Genomic DNA, 21,771 nt, shown 5'->3' with positions numbered 1-21,771 from the left:
TTTCATGTTGCATTGTGAATGGAATAATCTTTTGAAAGAACTTTGTATTGAAGTTGTGAATGTTTGTTGCCATGAAAAAGGTAGTAATGCTCTAAAATGCTGTCCACTTCATATTCTTGTTGGTCATCAACTACAATTGGTAGTGGTGGTGGTTGATGTTGATCCAAAAAGTGCTTTGACTTGGTATAAAATTCTTTCAGTTGCAAAATATGGAAGATTAGATGGATCGAAATATGGATGGATCCATCCAGTCTTCCAATAAGTAAAATTGTTTTGACAGTCGATCCATAAAGATGGCAATTGCGGTATAATTATGAGGCATATGTGGAAAACATGTAATAAAATCCATAGTCACCTACTCCCATCATATTGTAAGTAGCAAAATTGGTTGTAATAGTCCAAGAGACACTATATTGTATGTTTTATTACATTGACAATAATGGAAGACAAGGCAAAAGTTATTGCAAGAGTGTACAAAGGTTCAAACATTAGGATTCAAACTTGTCCAAAATCATGTCGTTGAGATCTATTCTAGAGTCTTCTCTTATCTCAGTTGTCCACATATTGGAATGTCATGGCCCTCTTGAAGTATGTACGTCTTGAGTTTAGCATTATTGGGTACATAAATTTACTTCTTGAAATAGAATAAGCCATCATTAAGAATATAATCTTGATATTGTATATTTTCCACCTTTAGCAGATTACTAACTATCTTAAAATAAATATCCCAATATATAGCTTCCTTTGATTTTGTCTCTTTAGTTAGATCTAAAGTAACACTACTAATAGTAGTGACTTTTGCCTTGTCTTCCATTATATCCTTTAAGTCTGATCTTTGCAATAAGTTGTCTAGCATAGTATGCTGTCACCTTTGCTTATATTCAAGCTAGATATCAAAAAGCTGCAAGTGTTCTTTTTAACGATGATGCCACAATTTCATATTTTTTAGGTACAAATCATATAGTAAGGGCCAATGGTTAATATAAAAAAACCATTAATTTTTTTAATAGATAGTGTCACCACACCTTTGTAGCATGTACAATTGCTAATTGCTCTTGATCACATGCGGAGTAATTGCGCTCTATCCTTTTGGGCTTACATGATTCACACCCCACAAGTTGAAGGCCCCTACCAAAGTCTTGTTGAAGGACCATTCTAATAGCAAAGTTGGAAGCATCAATGTCAAGCATACAAAGAAGATTAAGATCATGCGGTTGTAATAATGGAGTAGTAATGATTGCCTCTTTCAACTTATCAAAGGCATTTTGCTGCTTCAATTTTCATTCAAATGGGGCTTGTTTCTCCAATATGTTTGTCAATAAGGCAAAAATGTGAGCAAATTGCTAAACAAAATGGCAATAGTATCTAGTAAGGCCATTGTATCTAACAAATTTCAGAAGCATCTTTGAAGGTTGGCCAATCCTCTATTGCTTTCACCTTATGTGGCTCCATACGCATACCTTCTAAAGACACTTTATGCCCCAAAAAAATGACTTTCGACTTCCAAAGTTTATATTTTGATTGCTTGTAATAGAAGCAACTATTTTATAGCCGGTGCAATACTTCTTGTAGCTATTACTCATGCTCTTCAAGGATTTTATTATATATGAAGATATCATCAAATAAAGATAACTACATACTTCTCTAAAAGGTCTCAAAATAATTTGTTCATTTGATCGATGAAATAGGCTAGAACATTAATGAGGCCGAAGGATAAAATCAGCCATTTGAAATATCCATAGTGCATACAAAATGCCATCTTTTTTACATTCTTTCTTCCAATAGGTGTTTGCCAATAGCCGCTCGAAACATCTAATTTACCAAAGATAGTCATATCTCGAAGTTGATCAAAAAGATCATCCACTCATAGAAGTGAATATGTATTTTTAATAGTCTGCTTATTCAAGCCTCGATAATTGATGCAAAGGCAAAGTCTACCATCTTTCTTAGATACAAAGAATACAAATGCTTTCCATGGTGACGTGATTTCTCAAATGACGCCCTTCTCTAAGAGTTCATCCAATGTCTTTTGCAGTTCTTTAAGTTCTTTTCATGCTAGGTAATAAATTGGTTGACTCGCTAATTTGACTCCACACTATCACAGATATATAATTGAAGAAGGTTCGAAAAGATTTTAGGAGGTTTTAGAAGGTTCTTATAGATCCTAAAGATTCTAATAGATTCTAAGAAGGTTACAGAAGATTCAAGTAGGTTCTAAAAAGATTCTAAAAGGTTCCAATAGTTTCTAAGAAAGTCCTTGAAGATCATAGGAGATTCTAGAAGATTCTAAGAGGCTTTAGATGATTGAGGAAGTTGCCAAAGAAGGAACTTAGGCTTGCTTTGTTCCCAAGCCTCATGGAAACTTTTCGAGAAGCTTCCTAGGACTTAAAATATATTGGAGTCAAGGCTAAGAGGATCCTCAGTCTTGACAACTCACATCTTATGGTCTAGCTAGGACTTTCTTATCTTATATCTTGTTATTCTTCTAGTGTCGAGATAACACCATTTCTTGGTCTTGAATCCTTGTCTTATATACGGTTTCTAAGAATTTGTTGAGACTGCTATAAAATAATATTAGAAGCTTGATCTTTCTTGATAGAGACTAGATTACACCTCTTCTTAGAAGTACTATAGCATTCTAGAGGTTGCAGATTATCCTCCCCTAGACTAATATTTTTCTTTTCTTAATATTCTTTTGATTTTTTTCTTTGTACTATAGAACATTTTTTTTTTTTTTTTTTTTTTTTTTTTGCCTTTGAATGAATGTACCTTCCATTAGAAATAACCTTTGATAACTATACTAGCCAAGTAGTATTCAAAATCATTAGATCACCATCAAGTCTAGTCATTTTAGGACTCTCATAGCTTAAAAAATACAATCCATAGATAGATTGAATATCTCAAAAGTTAGAATTTCTTCTAGTAGATCATAGAACCTCCAAAGCTACAAAAAAGCTTTTAACACCCAACAAGCCAAAACTTAAATAATATTTATTTATTGGAACTAGAGCATTTGTGATGGGTGCAAAACATGGCACTACATTTCCTATCTACATAAATCCACAATCAAAACCTGTAGTTGCTATAACAATAATTCTAGAGGCATATAAAAAGTTTATAGGTATATTTGAAAAGAAAAATGTGGACATCCTACTAAAGCATTATCCATACGATTGTGCAATTGACCTTCAAGAAAGTGCTCAACCACTATTTGGACCAATCTATAATTTATTCCAAAATGAGCTTGCAACTTTAAAAGAGTACATTGATGATAATTTGGCTAAAGTTTTTATTCGACATTCCACGTCGCTAGCTCATGTTCTAGTATTATTTGTGAAGAAAAAAAATGGATCTTTACGGATGTGTATCAATTATTGTGGTCTTAATAAAATCACAATAAAGAATCAATATCCATTGCCATGGATATTCAGACTTTTTAATCAATTTAGCCAAGCAAAGATCTTTATGAAGATTGATCTATGAGACACATATAACTTGGTACTCATTAAAGAGGGAGATGAATAAAAGACAATATTTTATATAAAGTATGGATATTTTGAATATAATGTCATGTCTTTTAGACTTACCAATGCACCAGCCATATTCCAACACTTAATGAATGATAAATTTTATGAGCATCTCAACGACTTTGTTGTGATTTATTTGGATGATATTCTAATCTTTTCTAAGAATCTAGAAGACCACAAAAAACATGTCTAGCTTATGTTGGAAAAACTACAAAATGCTAGGCTTTATATAAAACTAAAAAAGTGTATATTTCATGGACTTCAAATCAAATTTGTTGGATATATTATTTCTAAAAATAGATTTTTATAGATCCAAAGAAAGTACAAGCAATCATCGCTTGAGCAAAGCCAAAAATTGTACGTGATATCCAATTCTTTCTTAGATTTATAAACTCCTACAAGGTTTTTGTTAGAAATTACTTTAAGATCGCTACTCCACTTATATGGTGTCATATTATGTGGCGTTTGGCTTGAGAATGCACCAAGTACTTGACTGTGGAAGATAAAAATAAAATTGCAACAATAAGTCCTAACAATTCTAATAGATTCTTAAACAAATTACAATTAAAGATTAGAAAATATAATCAAACATTGAACAAATTCAATCAAAATTTCAAAAGAATTATGTAAGGACATAAAGTATTCCTAGAGACCTTTTAAAGAATCATAAAAAAATAATATAGAAATTCAAAAATATACTAAAATAGAAATCTTAATAAAATATAAAAATAAAATTTTAATTAAATCTTAATTAAAATCTAATCAAATTCTAGTCAAATCCTAGTCAAAAACTAACCAAATCTTAAATAAATCTTAGTCAAATCCTAACAAATCCTAATCAAATCCTAAATAAACTTTAATCAAATCTTAGTCAAATTTTAAATAAATCCTAACCAAACTCTAAACAAATCTTAAATAAATCCTAATCAAATCCTAAACAAATCCTAATAAAATTCTAAATAAATCCTAATCAAATCTTAAACAAACTCTAAAAAAATCTTAATCAAATCCTAAAAAAATCCTAATAAATTCTAAATAAATACTAATAAAATCTTAAACAAATTCTAAACAAATTCTAACCAAATTCTTAATAAATCCTAGTCAAATCCTAACCAAATCCTAAACAAGCCCTAAACAAATGCTAACTAAATCTTAAACAAATCCTAACCAAATCCTAAATAAATCCTAGTCAAATCCAAAAAAAATCCTGACCGAATCCTAATCAAATCCTAAACAATCTTAACCAAACCTTAAACAAATCATAACCAAATCCTAAATAATTCCAAGTAATTTCTATAGTAGATTTAAACCTCAATAAATAATGAATGAATCATTGATTTTCATTCAAATTTTACACATCTCTTAATAATTAATTTGAAAATAAAAAAATATTTTTGAAGAAGATTAAATTCACCAAAAAGAAGATCAATCCTAATATTTGCTCGAATGTTGGCCGACCTCCTTCTCCAATCTATATGTTAAATTTCTAGTACCAATATCTCTTTATCAAACTATTCAATTGACTTCAAATTTCTTGAGTGCATAGAAAAATAATTCTACTATCCATACATTTAATTTTCACTCAAATCCAACTGATAGATTGGAAGAAATCTTAGAAATCTTTACTAGACCTAAAACTCTACTCCTCAAGATTCCGACCCATTTAAACCTCAATAATCCTCGATTCAACTCTTTGATCAAGCTCAAACTCATATCATATATTGAACACATATAAACCCACAAACCTCTAAAATTTCACTTATGGATCTATTACCAAACTTACGAATTCCTCCAAAAAGTATCATCTTTTTTATTTCACAAATTCAAAGTCACCCAAAACAAACCCTGATTTTGCAAAGCTTTTATAAAGTCAATAAAAACCCAAATCACCTAAAATTATGCACATTAAAACCTTATCAAGCTTCTTCTCTAATTCCACTTTTTAATTTTCCAAAGAATCCCAAAATAGTCATTGAAGCTCAGTTTTTTGTCTTAGGATCTGATTTCAATTCTGATTCATAACCAACCCTCTTTGAATATCAATATTTAATTTTTTTAGATAATTTTTATTGAAACCTACTCTTAACTTCTTTCCAAAGATGCCTATATTGTTTATTTTTCTAATCTATCTTATTTTGCTCTAATTGTGGTCCTACAAAATGAATAGAATCCTATTTTGTAAAAAGGTAGTATTAGCACCTTTAATTTTTCTATCCCTTGACTATTATCTATTTTTCCAAGATAATTTTTTACAATATATTTAAAATAAGATCTTCAAAAATATGATATTTTCTTCATCTTTTTACTTATTAGCCATTTTATATCATGACAGTTGTTGACATGCAAGGACAAGCTGGACTGGGACTTCAAAGCAGAGGAAGCTTTTTAAAGCTTAAAAGATGTTTTTACAACAATTCTAATTTTGACACATCCAGATTTCAACAAGCCCTACTTTATGGAGACCAATGCCTCAGACTTTGTATTGGAAGCAATCTTATCATAATATATAGAAGATAGAAAACTTCATCCAATTGTATTCCATTCAAGAAAATTCTCATTGGCAAAAATCAACTACAAAATCGACAATAAAGAATTTCTTGCCATCATGGATTCTTTCTAAGAATGGTACCACTTTCTTGAAAGCACCTCTCATGAAGTAACTATATATATATATATATATATATATATATCATAAGAATCTTGAATATTTCATGTGAGCCCGAGTCTTAAAGCATTGCTAAGTACGTTGGAGTATATCTTTATCACAATTTGACTTTTGCATCACATATCAATCCGAGAGCCAACAAAGATTATCAGATATATTATCAAGATGTTCTTACCTTGAACCAAAAGATGGCAAGCTAGCATATGATCAACAATAGACAACCTTACTAAAGCCTAAGCAATTTCATCTTCGAGCAATCAATGTATCAATACCTAATTTATTATTTCTTGATTAGATTTATAAAGCTTCAACTATAGACCTTCTTATTCTTAATATCAAGTGTCTTGCCAATAACCTTACTAAAGAGTCTTTTAAATTTAAGATTGAAGACAACTTCTTATTTTGTAAAGAATGTTTATATATTCTTGAAGGGCCAACTTACCTGCGCATTTTTCAAACATGCCATGACTTCCCTACAGCTAGACATTTTGGATTCAATAAGACCTTAGAACTTTTGTCTATAGATTTTTGGTGGCCTAAAATATAGAAGGATGTTAAGGAATTTGTACTATCATGTGATACTTGTTCAATGTCAAAGAACCCTCAATACTAGCTATATGAACTTCTTCAATCCCTTCATATTCCAAGACAACCATGGTCATCTATCTCTATAGATTTCATTATAGATCTTCTACTATAAATTTTATTTGATACTATCTTTATAATTGTTCATTGATTGACTAAGATTGCATATTTTATACTTTGCAAGAACTTAATTATTGGTGAAGAGATGGCAAGTCTCTTTATTCATAATGTCTATTGTTACTACGGGTCGCCACACGAAATTAAATCAAATTGTGGACCACAATTTGTATGAAGGTTTTCGAAGGTACTCTTCAAGATTCTTAAGATTGACATCAACCTTTTTTCTATCTTCTATCTTCAAATTGATAGCCAAATGGAGTGGGTCAACTAAATTCTTGAGCAATATTTGAGGTATTCCATCAACTATTAACAAGACGACTAGACTTCTCACTTGTTGTTGATAGAATTAGCATATAACAAAATAATCCATCCATCTATACAACAAACACCATTCTATTCAAACTACAGTCATCATCCAAAGTTAGATATGATAGAGCCTTCAAAAGTCGACAAATCTAGCAATAAAGGAATTTACTATGAAAATGGCCAAACTTCAAGCAACCATGAAGATTCACCTAGAAAGGGCTCAACAATGATATAAGCTAGTGGCAAATGAATTGAGGAAGGATCATCTTCCATTCCAAGTTGGTGACAAAGTGTGGTTTCTTTGGTACAATATAAAAACCAACTTGCCATATGATAAGTTGGACTACCGAAGATTGGGACCATTTGTCATTGAGAAACAAATCAAAAATATAATTTATTGCTTGGAATTATCTTCACCCATGAAGATTCATCTAATCTTTCATATTTCACTTTCAGAAAGGTTTAAAGAATCAAACATACTAAATCAAAGATAACCACCACCTCTTATGATTGAAATCAATGATCATGTTGAATTCGAGGTAAACGAGGTATTAGATTCAAGGATAAGACATAAAAGGCTTGAGAATTTGGTCCATTGGTGTGGATATGATATCAACAATTGCATATAGAAATCAGCTGGCAATCTTGTAAATGCACAAATGAAGGTTCAAAAGTTCCATCAACGACATCTATCTAGACTAAAAGCGGCAAAATGAGAAATACTAGCTTAGAAAGATGACATCATGAAGATTCTTAGTTCTTGGCTTCATAAAGAAATAGAAGAAGCATCCTCTAAAAAGACAATTTTTTCAAATATTTAAAATAGTATAAGTCAATAGTTTGAATTCACGACCATAGCCTAATAATATTCTTTTGATCTTGTCTACTTTATGTGATATGGATAGTCAAGAGATAGATACCTTGTCCATCATACCATCTCAACTAAGTAGCTTGTGGAGATGACTCCAACATGAAGAGTCACCTGAACCACAAAGACGTCAAAGGATACCCAATAATAGGTCATTGGTAATTGTGTTTGAGGTAGAACTTGCCTATGAAAGATGCCCAAAAGGAGTGTTTGTAGGAAAATTCTATAATGAAGATACCAAAGTTCATGCTTAATCACAATTAGAAGGTTTAAGACACTATCAATGGCTACATGGGCCTATAAACTATTTGCCTTACAAAAAACAATTGAAATATATAGGAGACACCATGCAACAAATCTTCAACTTCTTATGCATATATTGACTTATAGCAACATTGCTTTTTGGAGACCTCAAAACTAGAGGAAGAGGTGATGTCATAGACATACAATTGAAGAAGATTTGAAAAGATTCTAAGAGGATTTAGAAGATTCTAAGAAGGTTCTTATAGATCCTAGAAGATTCCAAAAGATTCCAAAAGGTTCCATTAGATAGTAAGAAAGTTCTAGAAGATCATAGGAGCTCTTGAAAGATTATAAGAGGCTTAAGATTATTCAAGAAGTTGCCAAAGAAAGGTCTTAGGCTTACTTTATTCTCAAGCCTCATGAAAATTTCTTGAGAAGCTTCTTAGAACCTAGTATATATAGGAGTTGAGGGTGAGGAAATCCTGAGCCTCAATAATTCACTTCTTGTGGTCTAGCCACAACCTTCTTTTCTTGTATTCAATATGTTCTTTTGATCATCTATAAGGTATATACTTCCTCCTTTGATTTCCTTAGTTTTAATTCCAAGCTAATTGGTAATTTCAATTGAGATGAAATTTTTTATAAAGCCATAATCTATAAGCATCCAATATGATTGTCCTCTTAGTAGTCCCATTAGATACATCAGTCAACTCTTTCTGTAGTTATCCAAGGCCATGTCGTTTGTTTCTAAGAGACAATAGCTATCTCTAGTACTTGCTTTTGGTACCTTTACTAAAGAGCCATATTTTCCTACTCTGATTCATTATTGACTTTGTGAGTTTTGAGACTGTGAATATATTAAAATTTAATAGTAATAATCTCAAAAGTGAAAAAAAATATCAATACATTCTTGTAACAAATATCAAGAGATAGAATATTTACTTATAAATAGCTTGAAGGAATTTTTGAAGCAAAATAATAAGGATCTAACAAATACAACATCATTGAAGAAATGTGAAGCTTATAATCTTACCAAATTGGCAAAAAATATTGTCAAAATTTTTCTAGCATAAAATACATTTCTATTTCAAAAGATATATGTTGACATATGTGATATACCAACCACTCCAAGAATTGAAAGTGAGTAATAATTTATCTTGTTTACTAATGATTTGTGACAATTATGCAAGGAAAAAAATTTTTAGTATGATCTTAGAAGGTATTTTTGGTGGAATGTGATGATAGGAGCAACTACGAAACATGGATACCTCTTACAAATAAAATTTAATTTTGATTATGTAAATGTGATGAATCTCTATATATCAAGGATCTCCACTATGACCAAGACATAGCCCCTTTATTCCCTACAATGAATGAAGATGACATTGTCAAAACATTTATATACCAACTAGCAATTCTGTCGTTTCAAGCAATGTAGACATTGGAAATGTTCTTGATGAACATGATCACAAGCAAGATGGTTCCACAATTTCAGAACTGACGACATATCTCATGAGATCTGTTTTTTTTTCCACCACTGTTAGGTCAGCAGGATAAGGAGGAATTACATGCCAATTTAGAAGCTGCCTAAGCTCTTCAGGGTCCTAAATTTAAGCCCCATAAATCTACTCAACTCGCAAAAGGAAGGCCAAAGCTCCACTGCGATGTTGTGCAAAGCACCAAAACTCAATTATTTACATATTAGGCTCAACGCTTATTGGCCCAGCTTCTACCTACCCTAGTGCTTTGCTTTATGCTCAACAATATGAATAGATGTCCACGTAAAAATAAGAAGGCTATGTCTAAATCTGATGCAACAGTTTGGGGGGAAGTTGAGATTGGAGAACTTGTATGGTTCGAAGAATTGCATGTATATTGTCTGGTTCCCTTGCCCGAGGGAGCTCAAGTCTTCCCATCTAGATGGATCTACTCAATTAAACGTACTGGATTGTACAAATGTTGTTTTGTTTAAGAGGGGCAATATACGATGGTCAAGTGAAGACTATGCAAATACCTTTGTTGCCGTGGTCAGACCAACATAGGTTAAGAAGAAGGTCGCAGAAGTCAGGAAGAAGGTATTACGACTATACTTTGAGAATGTGATCTACAGGTATCTTTACCCTACTGTGAAATATCTTTGCAGTGCCCAACTATGAGAAGATGCTGTACGAATACAGCTATGTTATATATGTTAATTCGAACGCTTTTGCTGCTGAAAAGGACCATGGGCCCTCGTACACAGCCTGGAATCGTGCTTGACGATCATTTTCTTAATCTCATCCTTAAAGGAGGAGTACAATCCGTTGAAGATGCAAACCTTGCCAAGACTTCAAGTTGCACTTTGGAGAAAATGCCTCTACTAAGTCTGGACTTTAAGAAGAGGTTAGCTTCTTCTACGACCTCCATCTTGGGTTGCACAATCATCTGCTAACATCGAGTTCGCTGAAGAAATTTGCACATTTTGAGAGTGGAAACTAAGACATGATTAAACCTGATAATTAGTCCTTTAAAAAGTAATTAGGGACTGTACCTGAACTTGACCACTCAGCATTTCCTTGTTACAATACACATTTTGTACTCTATATTCAGGATGTAGCCCAATGGAACTCGTAGCACCGTTCACTAGGATCTCAAAGAGTAAAACATCATTTAGTGCTAACCTGCAACCAGTTTGCTTCGACACAAAACGTAAAAGTTCTTTACGTAGTTCTCCCTGTAGTGTAGTTTTAAACTTACCTGGACTCAATCGAGGATAGATTGCAGCATGTGATCCTTTCAAGAAAAACTATTTTCGCCTGGGCTGGTCTCGTGATCTCCGCTTGCTCAAGAGCTTACCCCGTCAATACTGCTCTTGTCACCAGAGTACCACTATCATACAATTCAGAAGTTGCAACATATGTCGGACGTTTATAAGGCGTATTTGTGTCTACTTCCCAATCTATTCCTAGTTTTCCTATCGAATCACTAGGATCAAGGAGCTGATGAGGCACAATGGAGGTGTACCTAAAGAAGTGTTTGAGAGCAGTTGAAAGTGCAGCATTATTTTTGAGATCGATATCATTCAACGAGAAGCCCAATAAGTCTTATTTCTCGGTGCCCACTTTCAAGTGAATAGAAACTTGTGGGCATCTGCATAGCAAGGGGTACCAATTTTTGCTACTGTCATTGATATGAATGAATTATTCCTGGATTTAGGAGGCAAATCATAGAACCTGTCATTCCAGACAACCTGATCACCTCCTAGAAACATGTATCTAAGTTGGACCATTGATCAATTTCCTGTAACTTGAAGCACAGGTCTTCATTCCTAGACTTAACATTTCATTCTTAGCACTGGTAGAGTGCTCCTTTGTAACCAGCACACCCAAAAACAAGCAAAAAAACAAAAAAACAAAAAAGGGTTGGCACCAAACCGCTCAGCCATGTGATCGATTGTTAGATGCTAATCATTGGCTTAATTTTTGTCTATTTGAGCTGTTCATCTCTTCATTTACTTTTTTTGGGTGATTTATCTATCGGCTACCGTCTTCAATACTTGTCTATATTGTTGCCATGTACAATTTTAAAACAGTTGCCAACACACTATTTGAGTTGAAGCATGGATCACCGGAAAGATGAATAAATTAATAAAATTGATGCTGCTTCCACAAACGGGAATTGGCCTTTGGAAAAAGCAACTTACGTTTGTATGTTGCCTGGCTTGGCTTCCATAATATTTCTGGACTGGAGCAGAGCTTCATGCCAATTCTGTTTTCCCCACTTTACACACATTGACTGAGCCAAATGGACAACAACAAAAAGGACCCATCACCACAACAAAAAACATGACACGGTTACACATATAAATCCCCAACTCATACGTACACATATGTGTTTTAAAAATATTACATGAATTTTCAAACATAATTAATTGTTAACCTTATGTTTGAAACATAATCTAACCTTGGTTTTATTAACAAGAAGAAAATAAATAAATAAATAAATAAATACATCCATATTTGCATCATCAATAAAAGTCTAGATCCATTCGAATCAAACTATGTTAGTTCTATAGTGAAAATGCACTCCAAGGCCTAATTGTCTATTTTTCTTTGTAACTCAACAACTTTTTTTTTGTTTTATCCAATTCAATGTCAAACTTAATAATCCACATTCATAAGATCTTAAATTATCCATCTACATATAGCATGATTGACTCAATTAGATTGCCTACCATGAAAAGTCTCTGGTTTTATATCTTTGATATCGAAGGAAAAAAAAAACAAAAAAAAAAAATGACTAATATTTTTCTGTCTAATTCAACTCAACTCAATTCAATTTCTACCTAACTCAACCACCTTCTTTGATAATAATTTTATAAATATATCGCCTCCAACTTTATAATATATTGATTTCTTTCTAATTCTTGTATAATATATTATCTGTTATAATGTTAGAGGTTTTCATTACTCTTTGAGATTATTTAAACTACAAAGTTACTTTTGATTCTTTTCCCTTTTTCTTGTGATATTATCTTAGAAGCAGAATATTAATTTAATTTTTCTACTAGAAAATAATAAAATATCTCTTATATGTATTTTCTAGAATAAATCTAAATTATAGTTTTGATTTCATATAATGTATATGTTTTTATATATATATGAAGAATTTAAATGAAATCACGTTTAAATAAAATTAAATTTGATCTTAGCATTATATTATTACAACCAAAAAAAAAAAAAAAAAAAAAAAAAATCTTCTTTAAAAAAATTCCAAGTTTGGTATTAAAACGTAATGCTTATGTATATAATAGATGTTTTCTTATGTTTTTATTTAAAGTTAATTTTAGGTGCTTTAATTTACTTGATTGTAGTTTGAAATTTTACCAAAAGAGTTTTAAGACAAAAGTAAATCATTTCTAAAATTATTTAATATTATTTATAATGAAGTATCTTATTTTTAAGCAATATTTTTCCAACTACTATCCAAAAATTTTAAGAACTTAGAGTTTTCATTTCTAATAATAATATTAAAAAAACTAAAATTTTCTTATAAAACAAGTCAATAATTTTTTTTCTTTCTTTTTAAAAACTCCAACATATAATAAACTTTGAGACACCAATTGATCAATATTGCATTATATTTTAATAATCTCAAATAAGCATTGAATTTAAGTCATGTTAAATTTATAATAATATTCTAAAATATAGTAAAAAACATAAAAGTCCAAAAATATCTCAAATAAATTAAAATAAGGCTTTTTTTTTTTTGATATCCAATCTATTTAATTTCAGCTTTTTAGTGGTCTAAAAAATTGATTTTTATCTATGTAAATATATCTAAAGACATAATTAAGGCGTTTTATATTGCAAGTATAAAAATAGTTAAAAATAATAATTAGAAATAATCACAGGCTCACAATAAAATTTAAATAAGAAAAATGATGTATTTTATATTTTAAATCTTTATTAAAAAATGAATAGATTGATTTCAATGAAGAATTATCTTTTTATGTTTTAATTTAAATTTCTCCAATAAGACATATGGTTTATTCTTTGAAGCATATAAATATGTGTCTTTAGTATTGCATCTTTGTTTTTTTTTTTTTTTTTTTTTTTTAATTTAGATATGCCAAGTTCTATTCACTTTTCTTTCTTTCTATTAAATACTTTTTCTATCATTTTCTATCATTTCCTATCATTTTTTTATATCTCTTATTATTCATTATTTTATTTATTTAATATTTATTTAATATATGTAATTAAAAATATTTTAAAATAATGAATTTATCATAAATTTATTACAAAAAAACATCTTTTTCATAATAGATGTGAAATTAGAGATTTTCCATAATAACAAGATCTTTACACAGTATTCTTTCTAATGTGTATATATTTATATGTTTGTATATTTGGCCACAATATTTATTTCTCTTTTAAATAATACTTATATAATTAATTTAATCAAATAGGTTTTTATAAGTAATTATTTATTTTTAAAATATATTTTTTAAATTTTATCAAATTATATTATGATCATTCAAACAATAATATGTTATATCTACCAAAGTCCAAAATAATCAATTGTATTTTTTTCATATATTATTCTACTAATAAAATTCAAGCTTTTTTAGATCTCAAAATTTATTATAAGTTTAAATAATTTATAATAGTTTAATCATATTATTTAATTTTTTTTACTTTAATTTTTTAAAAAAAAATTAAATAGATATTATTTCTTCTTACAAATAATTTTTTCTTATTTTAATGTTAAAATCCAAAATCATAAGAATTAATTTTTGATATGAGAAATAATAATCATTTTTTAAAAAAATTATCTCTCTTATCTTCTAAGTATAAAGAATATTATTCCTAAAAAATTTTACCAAATCTAATAGCAAGATTAAAATAGGCTTGATGCAACTTATGTTAATGAAAATTTTAAAATTTAAAACAATCGACTATAATGGTACTTTGTTATTTTAAAAAAATTTAAATAATTATTTTTTAGAAAAGATTTCTATACTATATTTTTTTGGTAAAAATACCATAATTATTTCTTATAAACTTATATACTTTAAAAAATTATATCTAAAAATTTGATATAATTTTCTATTCATTAATTTAATCCAAAAATAAAGCTTATTTTTAAATATAACATAAGTCATTTTTTAAATACTATATAACATATTATTTTAAAATATAATATATATATATATATATATATATATATATATATATATAGATAGAAATTTTAAATTGATCCATCTATCTTCAAAATCATTAAAAAATGAATCATTACCAAATTACATTAATATACATACAAATCAAAAATTAAAAAATAGATTATCAAGGTGCACTTTGTTATTATAAGCATCATTAAAAGATCAATTGGAACAATCATAGTTATCAGGTATATACAAATAATATAATCATAGAGATGTAATCTATAAAAAAATCTCAAAATGGACGATTGCAATGAAGGATAATAAAATAGTGCTATATATTTATAATATTTATGTTGTCTACTTTATTATGGCTCCAAATTTGTGTAATCTTCTTCCACCTTATTACAATTTAATAATATTAGTTTTGTACTTATCTATTGTACTATCTTTTATCTAGAAAAAGAAGGAGAAATAGTAGTTACTTTAAAATTGTTCTATTCCAAAATAAAAATCAATTCAACATAGACTCTCTAATAGAGGGGTCATTTGATACATTCTAAGATATAAAAAGAGGCTTAGATATATTTATACACATTAAAAGTTATGTTATTTTTTGGCATTGCTTTGACAAAGATTGCATTATTTTTAAGTGCTACTAAGGTTGCACTTATAGTAGGCTTGATGCTGACTTATTTCATCATTAAAGCTTAGCCACATTACTAAGAAGCTATCTATTTGAGATGTATGTATATTGTTTGTATATCAACAAATGCTAACACTTAACAATTCAAAATAGAAGTTATAATTATGATCTATCCGCATTATTAGTACAACATAATATTACTTATTGCTTCTAATCTACATAAAAAGTATTAATTGCTTAAATACATATTATAGAAGTAGCTCTAAGGAATGTTGTCATTGTATTGTACTAAAAAGATTTTATAAGTTATGCAGTTATAGGCACTATTTGCAATGAGTGCCAATGTCTTTATTAAGTTGATCTTCATAGTTATTTGCCTATTTATCATTTTAATAGAAAATCTTTACAATGTTGTATACTAACATTCATACAAATGCAATGGAAGAAACAGTATTATTTTTTATTTTTTATTCATCCTAGATGTGTACAACTTGCAAAAAGATATTTATACAATATAGTAGTAGATTTCACATAAAAAAACAAATAGATTTAAAATGTCTATATTGCATATTGTAGGTGTCACAACTTTGAACACATCTTTTATAATTTTGATTACATTTTTTCAAGAAGAAATCTAATTATTCTTATATTAAGTATTAATGTAGCTTGTTTGATTGTATAAAGTACTATGAGTTATTAGCATTAATGATAATAGGAACTTGGTACTAATAAATGCTATTGAAGATGTTTCTTTTTTCACATCTAAGATTTTGCTTTGTATTTGGCACATTTAAGAAAATGTATTGAGAAACTATAAAAAATATTTTTTATTCGAAAAAAATAGTGCTTAGTCGAATTTTCTTACAGAATGGACTAAGTGTTATGAACATATATATATATATATATATATATATATATATTAATTCTAATAATTAACTAAAAATTATGAGTAAGTAGAAATAAATTAAAATAATTAATTTAATAATATTTTATAGATAAGCTTTTTAAAAGCTTCATATATGTGGTTTTGACTTTAGACATATTTGTAGTTGATTGATAGATTAGAAACTTAGCCAACAAATTAGCCACATATTGTATGTGTTGGTAGTTTTTGATATAAGCTAACTATGAGGCTTATAGATAGAAAATATGTGTAAAGTTAAGATACATGTCTTGTAAGTTGGACATGTGTTAGAGGTCCTATAGAACATTGCCACATAGTTCCTAGTTAGATAGTATATATAGAGATAAAAGTGAAGCTTTTTTTTATTCTTTTCAATGCTTTTTTAGTCCTTAGTTTTATTTTAAGTCTTTCTAATTTTCTTATTTATAGCAATAGGCATTTTAATGTAATATTATATTATTTTTAAGTGATTATCTAATCTTTTCATATCATTGACATATATTTATTGTAAATGATATCTAGATAATATAAATAGGTAGAAGTAGGAAAAGATAGATTAATTTCATAATATCTTTTAGAGAAGCTTTTTAGAAGCTTTATAGTTGTTGCTATATACTTTACATGTATTTATACTTGATTGATAGGTTAGAAATTTGGTCAAAAAATTAACCACAAGTCACACATATTGATAGCTTGTGGAACAAGCTAACTATGTGGTATCCATATAAAAAACTTGCCTTACAAATTAAGATACGTGTTGTGCAAAGTCAACATGTTTTAGAGGTCCTATAAAACGTTGCCATATAGCTCTAAGATAGATAATATAAATAGAGGCAAGAGTGAAGCCTTTTTCACTCTTGTCAATTTTTTTTTTTTGTTTATTGTAATTTCAAGAGTTTCTAATTTTTTTATCTTTTGGCAATAGCCATTCAAGTTTTTTTTTTAATATACGTATTTTTTTATTTCTATTTTTTCATACTTCTTCAAAAAAGTCTCACTTATTTACTTTCTTTCATCAAATTCTTGTCCTTCATAAATTAGCAAGAGTATACTTATAATATTAGAGCTTTGTCTTTTCTTGATTAAGAGTGGATTATTTTTTTTGCTTGATAAGACATAAAAATATTAGAAATTATAGATTATTTTCTTCTAAATTGATATTGTTTTTAGTATTTTTTCTATGCTCAAGTTTTTTTTTCTTACTTATCTTCAGCAATATTAAACATCTCATTTCCTTTAAGTGTTATTATAGCATAGCTTATCAAAATGAAGAGTGCAATCCAAGTGCTAGAAAATCAAAAATTACCTTACTTGAGAAGCATGATGGTACAAGATCAAAGTTTTGAAGATTCATTAATTAAGTACAATTGGTGATTGAACTTCAATCCCAAAACTATGCAATTCCAGGATCATAAGTCACGTTTACAAAAAAATTCTATTTTTCGATTCTACATTATCATAGTTTTCATCATTTTTTAAATGGCGTGATGAAATATTAAATAATTTGATAATGATGCACTCATTAGCTAATTTTTTTATAGATTATAATATAAGGTAAAGAAGTTAATGTTCAGTTTATGTGATCTTCAAATATTGAGTTAAACAATTGATTTTATTATAAAAGGTGACAATCAATTTTTTGAATTTTGATTTAATAATTGTATAAATAGGCTTCAATGTTATTACAATTCAATGGCAATACCAATGTCTTTTCAATACATATCTTTAGAAGTATAGAATATGCAAATCAATGTGATACATTTTAAATCTCTTACTTAGCAAGAAAAGATTCATCGTTGTCAAGAAAGATTGTGTTTATATTATAGATAACTAAAGCATGCTACTCAAAATTTTCCAAAGAAACAACACAATTATAAAATAAAAAGTACAAATATCAAAAAAGATGGTATATTAAAAAATGAGTTTGTTTAGCTATAATAGACACTATGTGGCTAGAACCTTATACAATACCTAATGAAGGTAATATACTCCTTTTAGAATCCTATCATTATTTTATAATAGATGTTAGTTTAGGACCTAAATATAAGAAAGCCTATGTTTTTTCTAGATTCAAGAGCCTGAACTTGTTTTTTAGATGAGGCATTTGTTAAAAGACATAACATACTTTTAGTAAAGAAAACAAAATCTGTTCACATAGAAGTTATAAATGGTCGTCTCTTGTCCTCTAGAAGAAATAATACTTTTCAAAATATATTGAAAAAAATTTGGCCAAGAACTTTATATGCCATTTTAAATCTCCAGCAAGAACTTCAATTTTATTTGTAAAGAAAAAAGTTGAATCATTGCATATATATGTCAATTATTGGAAATTCAATAAGATCACCATTAAAAATAAATATTTGCTATCTTTGATATCTAAAATTTGTAATCAATTAGATCAAGTTAAGTTCTATATAAAAATAGATCTATGATATATATATACAATTTACTATATATCAAAGATGGAAATGAATAGAAGACTATATTTTGAACTAAAAATGGATATTTTGAATATAATGTCATTCCTTTTAGACTTAAAAATGCTTTAACAACTTTTAGACATCTAATGAATGATACCTTTAAAGAATTTTTGGATGATTTTATTTTTTATTATTTAAATGACATCTTAATCTATTCTATAAATACATAAGAATATAAATTTCATATTTACCATATATTATAAAAACTAAGAAATGAAGGACTCTATGCCAAGATAAAAATGTATATACTTCACACTACTCAAGTCAACTTCTTAGGATATATTATTTCAAATGATAGACTTATGATGGATCCTAAAAAAGTTCAAACTATTATAGATTAAAAGATCTCAAAAAAAGTAAAAGATATCCAATTTTTTTTAGAATTTTCCAACTACTATGAAAAATTCATCAAAGACTTCTCTCAAGTTACAATTCCACTTATATGTTTGACTTATAAAGACAAACTTCAATGGAATCAAGAAGTAGAAGCAACATTTGAAGTTTTAAAGAAAGCCTTTATTTTTGCACCAATCTTGTATCACGTCAATTTTTTCAAGCCATTTTTTATAAAAAAATACATTAATTTTTTTTTTTTGAGTATCATATTATCACAAATGGAAATAGATTATAAACTTCATCCAATAGCTTTTCATTCTAAAAACATTCCAACAATCAAGATCAATTATAAGATCAATTATAAGATCTACAACAAAGAAATTCTTGCAATCATAGATTCATTTCAAGAATAGTGCCATTAACTAGAAGGCGCTCTTAATCTAGTCACCATATATTCAAATGACAAGAACCTTGAGTATTTTATATTAGCTTATATTTTGAATTGTCGCCAAATTAATTAGAGCATGTTTATGTGAAGATTTGAATTTAAGATCACTTATCAATTAAGAAAACATCAAAGTTTGTTGGATGTACTTTTTAAATGATCTTATCTTACACCAAAGGAAGGAGATGCCAATTTTTATCAATAACAAATAATTTTCTTGAAGCCAAAGCAACTTCAACTTCAAGGAATAAAATCAGTATTAATTATTTATTCAACTTTCATTGAGAAAGTTTAGTCAAGTATGTCATCTTATCTTCTTATTTGTGATATAAAAAAAATCCTTTAAAATATCATGTTACTTTAAATTTTTAATTCAAAAAAAATCTACTATACTTTGAAAAACACTTATATTTTTCAAAATATGAAGTTCTATTATGTTTTCTTTAATTTTGTGATAATTTTTCAATAGCAAGATATTTTGAATAAAATAAGACTTGAGGGCTAATATCTAGGGATTTTTAGTGGCTTCAAATGTAGAAGGTGATCAAAGATTTTGTACAATCTTGTAATCTTTACTCAAGATCAAAAACTCTTCATCATCAAGCTTATAGACTCCTTCAACCATTACCTATTTTAAAACAACCATGGTCTTTTGTTTGTATAGATTTTATCACAAATCTTCGAATCTCACATTCTTATGACTCTATATTTGTAATAGTAGATTGTTTCACTAAGATGGCACATTTTGTACCATGTACAAAATATATCACTTATGAAGAAATAGCTAAGATTTTTCCTAACAACATCTATTACTATCATTGATTATTTAAAGATGTTATATTAAATAAGAAAATTTAATTTATATTAAGATTTTAGAAAATAATTTTAAAATTCTAAAAATAGATATAAAATTATTTTTGACTTAATATCGTCAAATTGATAGACAAATAGAGAGTATTAATCAAATTTTAGAGTAGTATTTGAGGTGTACTATCAACTATCAATAAGATGATTAGACAACTCTTTTTTCATTAGCACAATTCATTTATAATAACATAATATATTCTTCTCATAAAAAATATTTTTTTTATTAATTATGATTATCATCTATAACTTGATAATTTTGACTTTTTAAAAATTAAAAATCTTCTCAAAAAAGATTTGGCAAATCATTTATCTAAGCTATATACAACAATGAAGGCACAACTAAAAGGGGCTTAAAAATAACAAAAGAGTAATGCAGATGACTATTGTAAATAACAATCTTATTTCTATGTTGATGATAAGATATGATTACTTTGTTGTTATATTAAAATTATTTGCTCTTGAAATAAGTTAAATTATCATAGACTTGGACTATTTTCTATATGTAAACAAATCAATCTAGTGGCTTATTGATTACATCTACTATAGTCTATGAAAGTCCATTCTATTGTCAAGAAGGCAAGCCTCTTTAAGAAACTATAGGGTCCTTAATTACAAGTTGATTGTAAAGAGCACAACATTATCCAAATAAAGCCAAATAAAAAAAGATAGCTAAAAGCTAAGTACAAATTTAGACTAATTTCTTTCTTGTGCCAAGATGCATTCAACTCCTAATTCAAATCTTAAATCTAAACCTCATCTTATTAAAATATCTATAATTTACTTATTATTAATCTAATTTAGGTAAAATTTAGCTTGTTGAGCTTAACTCAAGTTACAAACTTCAAATTATTAAAGTCTATAAATAAATCTTAAAAAAATGAGAGCCAAATAAAGGGAAAAAAATTAGTTGCTTACTACAATTGTTGCCTTTAAAATCCCCATCTATAAATTAGCTTAGATCTCTTTCTTCATATCTCTCCTTCTTGTATAAAATAGCTTGTTGAAAAGCTAACAATAAGATTCTGCTTTCTACAAAATCTCAGAATAAGAAGAAAAAAATACAAGAAATAGCATAGAAATCCCTAATTAATCTTAAATCTCACTCCTCAAAAACTCTAGCAAACCCCCTTCCACAA

The sequence above is a fragment of the Physcomitrium patens genome, chromosome 4 (assembly GCF_059467195.1).
Source record: "Physcomitrium patens ecotype Gransden chromosome 4, ASM5946719v1, whole genome shotgun sequence".
Lineage (NCBI taxonomy): Eukaryota > Viridiplantae > Streptophyta > Bryopsida > Funariales > Funariaceae > Physcomitrium > Physcomitrium patens.
This window is presented reverse-complemented; position numbering follows the sequence as displayed.